At 40.6% G+C, this 8,918-nt stretch overlaps 1 long non-coding RNA gene across 1 annotated transcript; it reads left to right on the forward strand.

Moving 5' to 3' along the window:
- The first annotated feature begins 518 nt into the window (after window positions 1–518).
- Window positions 519–5,718, forward strand: LOC124289299. The gene is made up of 3 exons (XR_006901656.1): window positions 519–668; window positions 2,246–2,373; window positions 5,594–5,718. It is a non-coding gene; the product is annotated as an uncharacterized LOC124289299 (long non-coding RNA).
- The last annotated feature ends 3,200 nt before the right edge of the window (window positions 5,719–8,918 follow it).

Here is an 8,918-nt window from a genome sequence, read left to right on the forward strand (position 1 = left end):
ATGACCCGGGTTAGGAATTGGTCTTCAGAAACCCATGCTTTTTCGTAAGAAACGACTAACAGGATCGGGTGGGTCAGGCTCGCTTACTTGATTTACATGTCATCCTGTCCCAGTTGCGTAGATCGATGTTCATGTTGTTGATCGCTGGATTATCTGGTCCAGACTCGATTATTTACATACTGCCGCCATATAGCTACAGCTAATGCTGGTGCGGCGTAAAACTAAAACTCACTCACTCAATCGTTGCTGAATTAATCCAACTCAAAATCAGATTTGGGAATGTGGAGTTATCCCTCTTATACCGATCGTCATTGCACACTGCGCATTTCAGGCAAACAAGTTATATCAGTTCACAAATTTGGCTTGAGTTTTAACGGTATTCTCAAGATGTAGATCTGTTAGATTTCGGGATCGGTAACCTACTACTATATATACTTTACGCGTTAAAGGACTGATTTTATAGAAGGATCAAATTGGAATAAAGATCAGATTTTTAATGTCTTATGTTTAAGGTGCGGCTTATGCGGGGAAGAAATAGACATCACAATCATTGCCCAGAACTTCCTCAAGCCCCCGCTCTTCAACTACACCGTGAACGTGCACGGCGAACCACAGAGTGAGCTGATCTACTTCCTGCAGAGGGCGGCAGACATCGATAAACATCTCAGGTACAATATATACACCTCACGTACAATATAAACACATCGGGTACAATATAAACACCTCTCGGGTATAATATATACACCTCGGGTACAATATAAACACCTCGGGTACAATATATACACCTCAGGTACAATATAAACACTCGGGTACAATATATACACCTCGGGTACAATATAAACACCTCGGTACAATATATACACCTCAGGTACAATATAAACACCTCGAGTACAATATATACAATATACCTACGTACAATATAAACACCTCGAGTACAATATATACACCTCAGGGCAAATATAAACACCTCGAGTACAATATAAACACCTCAGGTACAATATAAACACCTCGAGTACAATATATACACCTCAGGTACAATATATACACCTCGAGTACAATATATACACCTCAGGTACAATATATACACCTCGAGTACAATATATACACCTCAGGTACAATATAAACACCTCGAGTACAATATATACAACTTGAGCATTAATTATTGTTGTTTACCTTAGATTACAGTTAATCAGCTTAAAAGATTATGTAGTATATTATTCGGGTGTGTTGGACAGAACAAAACAGAGTTCTATTCTCGTAAATCACGCTTATTAAGTTATTGTAGTTTACCTTAGATTACAGTTAATCAGCTTAAAAGATTATGTCGTATATTATTCAGGTGTGTTGGAGTGGTTGGACAGAACAAAACAGAGTTCTATTCTCGTAAATCACGTACATATTAAGTATTGTAGTTTACCTTAGATTATAGTTAATCAGCTTAAAAGATTATGTCGTTTATTATACAGGTGTGTTGGAGTGGTTGGACAGAACAAAACAGAGTTCTATTCTCGTAAATCACGTACATATTAAGTATTGTAGTTTACATTTGATTACAGTTAATCAGCTTAAACGATTATCTCGTTTATTATACAGGTGTGTTGGAGTGGTTGGGCAGAACAAAACAGAGTTCTATTCTCGTAAATCACATACATTCATAGTTATATTCATAGTTACATTTGCTAAAAATTTCATTGGATCGTATTGTTTCTGATGAAACATTTCCAGGCCAGCTTTAATATGTCTATCATGTGGCCAAACCGTTACAATTGTTACCTCCCTTGGTCACGCCAGTAACCAGTGATTGTGGAATAGTTACTTAGTTACTTTCTGAGACTTTTCTGCTATAAATGGATAACTGATACTGCGAAAAAAGGATTTAAAACCAGCTCACTTATTCATTTAGCTTGCACGAGTGAGTATGGTTTTACGCCGCTTTTAGCAATATCCCAGCAAAATCACGGCGGGGCATCATACATAGCCTTCGCACATTGTACCCATGTGGGGAATCGAACCCGGGTCTTTGGCGTGTCGAGCGACCCTTTACCCACTAGGCTACCCCAGTACTTCAGTGAAACCCACGAGATGTGTTGCTAACAAACCTATAAACAGGGCGAACGGGGATTCGAACCTATGATCACAGGTTTCTATCACACTAAAGGGACGTCACTCTGTACAACGAATCGTGGGGTCTTTGATGACTGTGTAATCTATTATTCCAATAGAATCATTCTATTTTTAATTTCAGATTTACAATCACTTACTTCGGTCCTGTCTTGGGCTACTTTGTCAACTCAATCAACAATCTGGAGGGAGATTATGCTGAAAACACGTCCTGGCGGGTGACGGATGTTGACTTCAACTCCCATAAATTGGGTAATTACAAGTTTTATAAGATAAAGTCCCTAGCACCAGGTACACAATTACAGGGTTGCTTCCCTTGGCACTGGTGGATGTTCGTGATTCGTCACTGACCTTTAAATGTCCTTGACACTGTTTAGAGTGAATGATTTTAGTTTTACGCCGCTTTTAGCAATATTCCAGAAATATCACGGCGGGGGACACCAGAAATTGGCTTCACACATTGTACCCATGTGGGGAGTCGAAACCGGGTCTTCGGCGTGACGAGCGAACTCTATAACCACTAGACTACCCCACCGCCCCTGACACTGTGTAGAGTTGTTTGTTTGTTGTATAACGTCGCATTCAGCCGATTCAAGCGATATGGCGACGGTCTGAAAATAATCAAGTCTGGACCAAACAATTCAGTGAGCATGAGAAATTGAGATCTACGCACAGGGGCGGTGGGGTAGTCCAGTGGTTAAAGCGTTCGCTCGTCACGCCGAAGAACCTGGTTCAAATCCCCGCATGGGTGCAATGTGTGAAGCCTATTTCTGGTGTCCCCTGCCGTGATATTGCTGGTATATTGCTAAAAGCGGCGTAAAACCCAACTCACTCACCCACTCTACGCAATTGTGATACGATGACATGTGTCAGCTAAGTCGGCGAACATGACCATATTGTGGAGAAACGTAGATGTTTCTCATCGTATCATCCATGGCACGGTGTAGATAAGTAGATATTTGTCACATTAGTGTCGTGGTACGGTGTAGATAAGTAGATATTTGTCACAGTAGTGTCGTGTTACGGTGTAGATAAGTAGATATTTGTCACATCAGTGTCGTGTTACGGCGTAGATAAGTAGATATTTGTCACAGTATTGTCGTGGTACGGTGTACATAGGTAGATATTTGTCACATCAGTGTCGTGGTACGGTGTAGATAAGTAGATATTTGTCACACCAGTGTCGTGGTACGGTGTAGATAAGTAGATATTTGTCACATCAGTGTCGTGGTACAGTGAAGATATTTGTCACAGTAGATATTTGTCATCAGTGTCGTGTCGTGTTACGGTGTAGATAAGTAGATATTTGTCACATCAGTGTCGTGATACGGCGTAGATAAGTAGATATTTGTCACATCAGTGTCGTGGTACGGTGTAGATAAGCAGATATTTGTCACATCAGTGTCGTGTTACGGTGTAGATACGGAGATATTTGTCACAGTAGTGTCGTGGTACAGTGTAGATAAGTAGATATTTGTCACAATAGTGTCGTGTTACGGTGAAGATAAGTAGATATTTGTCACATCAGTGTCGTGATACGGCGTAGATACGGAGATATTTGTCACAGTAGTGTCGTGGTACAGTGTAGATAAGTAGACATCTGTTACAGTAATCTCGTGTTACGGTGTAGATACGGAGATATATTTCACAGTAGTGACGTGTTATGGTGTAGATACGGGGATATATTTCACAGTAGTGTCGTGTTACGTGAAGATATGGAGATATTTCACGCAGTAGTGTCGTGTTACGGTGTAGGTAGGTAGATATTTGTCACAACAGTGTCGTGGTACAGTGTAGATACGGATATATTTGTTGCAGTAGTGTCGTGTTACGGTGTAGATACGGACATATATTTCACAGTAGTGACGTGGTACGGTGTAGATACGGAGATATATTTCACTGTAGTGTCGTGTTACGGTGTAGATACGGAGATATATTTCACGGTAGTGTCGCTGTACGATGTAGATACGGAGATATATTTCACAGTAGTGACGTGTTACGGTGTAGATACGGAGATATATTTCACTGTAGTGTCGTGTTAAGGTAGATAAGTAGATATTTGTCACATCAGTGTCGTGATACGGCGTAGATAAGTAGATATTTGTCACATCAGTGTCGTGTTACGGTGTAGATACGGAGATATTTGTCACAGTAGTGTCGTGGTACAGTGTAGATAAGTAGACATTTGATACAGTAATGTCGTGTTACGGTGTAGATACGGAGATATATTTCACAGTAGTGACGTGTTATGGTGTAGATACGGGGATATATTTCACAGTAGTGTCGTGTTACGTGAAGATATGGAGATATTTCACGCAGTAGTGTCGTGTTACGGTGTAGGTAGGTAGATGTTTGTCACAACAGTGTCGTGGTACGGTGTAGATACGGATATATTTGTTGCAGTAGTGTCGTGTTACGGTGTAGATACGGAGATATATTTCACAGTAGTGACGTGTTACGGTGTAGATATTGAGATATATTTCACGGTAGTGTCGTGGTACGATGTAGATACGGAGATATATTTCACAGTAGTGACGTGTTACGGTGTAGATACGGAGATATATTTCACTGTAGTGTCGTGTTACGGTGTAGATACGGAGATATATTTCACAGTAGTGACGTGTTACGGTGTAGATACGGAGATATATTTCACAGTAGTGACGTGTTACGGTGTAGATACGGAGATATATTTCACGGTAGTGTCGTGTTACGGTGTAGATACGGAGATATATTTTACAACAGTGTCTTGGTACAGTGTAGATACGGAGACATTTGTTACAGTAGTGTCGTGTTACGGTGTAGATACGGAGATATATTTCACAGTAGTGTCGTGGTACGATGTAGATACGGAGATATATTTCACAGTAGTGACGTGTTACGGTGTAGATACGGAGATATATTTCACGGTAGTGTCGTGGTACGATGTAGATACGGACATATATTTCACAGTAGTGATGTGTTACGGTGTAGATACGGAGATATTTTTCACAGTAGTGACGTGTTACGGTGTAGATACGGAGATATATTTCACAGTAGTGTCGCTGTACGGTGTAGATATCGAGATATTTCTCGCTGTAGTGTAGTGTTACGGTGTAGGTAGGTAGATATTTGTCACAGCAGTGTCGTGTTACGGTGTAGGTAGGTACATATTTCTCGTAGTAGTGTCATGTCATAGTGTAGATACTAGTTATTTCTGACAGTAGTGTCGTGTTACGGTTTTACATAAGTAGATATGTCTCACAGCAGTGTCGTGTTACGGTTTCCATACGTAGATATTTCTCATAGTAGTATCGTGTTACGGTTTCCATACGTAGATATTTCTCATAGTAGTGTCGTGTTACGGTTTCCATACGTAGATATTTCTCATAGTAGTGTCGTGTTACGGTTTCAATACGTAGATATTTCTCATAGTAATTATCTACACATTTGTCTGTTGTCGTTGTGTCACCTGCCGCTGATGGGTCTGTTTCAGGCGTCAGCCACCACATCCCAAACCACCATGACACCATCATCTTCTCCTTTACCAACGAGACGTACACTTCAGAAGAAGCGAACATATCCGGCAAAGACTGAATAAACTGACTCAAAATCTGAAAACATTCATAGGACATTTTTGGAGGCCATACTCGCCAACCAGGTGTACCCCGCTGACATTCATTCATTCATTCATTCATTCATTCATTCATTCATTCATTCATTCATTTTCCTTCGATATATATATATATAGCTTGAGTATTACAGAATGTGGGGTTCAACAGAAACAAACAGTACCCTAGAAACAGATAACTCTTTCAGATACTATTGAAGCTTTGTCTTGGTGCCCGTGATGATCTGGCTGAGTATTTCTTAAGGCAATATGTACAACGGTACTACTATACCATATAGGGGACGCAAACCGAAACATGAGTCTCATTAACCTATTCAGACAATGACCTACGTTTCAGCCGATCCGAATTATCTCGTGTGAAAGTGAAAATAAACACCACAAACAACTATGGTTACACTGAATTCAAATTCCTTATTTCATAAAAAATGGTATCTACAAACAAATTTTAATTTTAAACTTTAATAACATCGTATTTCTATATTTTATGGCGAGGTGTAGGCAGCATGACCTTAACTGAGACGTCACAGACTGCCCCTGTTTGATGAGGTCGTAAAATGATTCACAATGCATCTGACTCACTGGTTACACCTGTTATGCGTTTTTGGGCGCTTATTCAGTGTGGTCCTGTAACGCGAAATGTGATTGATAAAATATCAATCCCGTACCAGACCGTCAAACTTTTCTAGCGGCAGAGCCTCGTTTTGAGATTTCTTGTTTTCCGTTTGTCAGAGCTCGCTGTACGACAGAGCAGGCTGCACGACGTGTTTGCAAGTCATAGAAGGAGCGTAGTGTTGCAATATACAAGTGCTTAGATGTATCATATAATACTGATTAATATTTATGTATCCTGCTAAATGAATTGGTCTGAAAATTCTGGACTGGTTATTGTACTAAGTTGCGCAATAGGACGGTTCCCAGTCAAGAGGAAACGAGACTGTTGTGTAATCAATGTTTTGATTTGTAAACCCCGCCTCGCCTCGCCTCACCTCACCTCACCTCACCTCACCTCACCTCACCTCACCTCACCTCACCTCACCTCACCTCACATCACATCACATCACATCACATCACATCACATCACATCACATCACATCACATCACCGCAACTTTTATGATGAGTGAGTTTAGTTTCATACCGCTTTTAGTAATAACAAAACGGAGGACACCAGAAATGGGCTTCACACATTGTACCCATATGAGGAATCGAACCCAGGTCTTCGGCATGACGATCGAACGCTTTTAGCACAGGGATACCCCACCGTCCCACAACTTCTATAAAGGAGGAAACGTTTTTGATCGATTTAGTGTCTTCGTATAGTATGTTATATTGACTGCTCTCGGTAAATGTGTATTTGAGACTGAGGGATCAGTTTTGGAAGATTCCATTGTTGGGGAAGCGAATTAACTAGGATTTGATGTCGTTATTGGTTATTGAATTGCATTAAGCCACTCATGCATTTTTTTAAAACAAATATTAATACAATGTGTATCTGCTGTCTATTGATTGATGGCTACACAAATATTGATACTTGGTGTGTCTTTCATCAATTGATCGATTAAAGGAGGAGTTTAGACAGGGCAAGTATAGTGGCTGGCGTCATCTGCCTTCTGGGGATTAAAACATTTGAAATTGAAAAATTACTGTTACAGTTTTAGGATATGTTTGTTGGAGCATGTAACGACAAACAACTTGTGCAGCGTACTATTCTTGCGTTGTTTGAAATCATGTAAATTTGGCAAATCACTGGACTTTAAGTACATTTGTGTTTATACAATTATTCTGCATTCTCCGTTTTACATGACTGAATGAAACAATTTTGAAGATATTTTTACAGTACACTACATGAAATCTCACTTCAAACGTGCATCGCCAATACGGAACATAGTGAAAATCGTGAAAAGAGACTCTTCTTATTCCTGGTAGATAAATATTTCCTGCAATATAGTAGCTTAGTGGTAAAAGCGAAGACCCGGGTCCGATTCCCCAAATGAGTACAATGTGTGAAGCCTATTTCTGGTGTCCCCTGCCGTCATATTCCTGGAATAAGCAAAACTCACTCACTCCTGCAATCTGGGTTTGTCGAAAGAGGCGATAAAAACGATCCGCTGGACCACCTCGGTAACTCGTCTCTCATTCGTGGTTGTCTGATCAAAGCATTGACTTTATTGGGTTTCTTAGTTAGACACATTATTTATGCAGCTGAGCGAACTATAGTCATGCCAATAATGGTTTTCAACCCCCTCCACACCCCAACCCCACACACACCTCACACCCCAACCCCTTCTCCAATTAAAAAAATTGAAAGGGGTGACAACCATTATTGGCATGAGTATATGATCTACACTGACGTGCAAAAGAAAGTATACACATGGTGTTTGGGGATTTAAAAAAAACCCACGTAAATATATTTATATCGTTTATTTATTGACAAACATGAAACTCACAAACAGTGTGTATGTGCTGAAGGTAGAGATTATTTTGAAGTTTGTAAACAAATGTTTGAGAGGTGACGAGGATTGCTCAAGCGGACGATAATCATCGTGTGGGGTCATTACATTGACATCAGACACCTCAAAATATACTGAGTCAAAAAAGAAACTTCACAAAATGTAATTTGAAAAATAATGAATAATTTTTCTCTGATGATACATCTATGTATCCGAAATGGGATCCCTATCTTTCGACTCTAGAAAAACGTTAGCAAAACCCACTCAAACCCATCCATTCGTCGAGGAAAATGACGTTAGTGCCAAGTCAGGTTTTGCATGTGCAGTAGATCAAGTGATCTTCGCACCGAAGTTTTCTTCATATGCACGTGTTTGCATTGGCCTCAAGAATTGAAAAAACACTTTTAAACCTCAGTTCTAACGGTACTTGAAATGCCACGATTGTCAAATGTGCAACGTGAACGTGCCGTTGGCATGTTGCAAGCGGGAAGATCAGTTACTGACGTCGCAAGAGCAATGGGATGCAGCCGTCGTACTGTGTATGACTTGCGAGGACGTCTACAACAAACTGGCACCACTTCTGATCGCCCAAGGTCGGGTCGTCCACGTGTGACGTCACGAGCAGAAGACCGTCAAATCGTCCTACGTCACCTACGTGACAGATTTCTGCCGGCTACACGAACCAGGGCTGAGATGTTTAGAGGTCGACTGTCCTCACAGACCATTCGAAATCGCTTGCGGG

This window comes from Haliotis rubra, unplaced genomic scaffold (genome assembly GCF_003918875.1).
Source record: "Haliotis rubra isolate DU_JTF1 unplaced genomic scaffold, ASM391887v1 Scf439, whole genome shotgun sequence".
NCBI lineage: Eukaryota > Metazoa > Mollusca > Gastropoda > Lepetellida > Haliotidae > Haliotis > Haliotis rubra.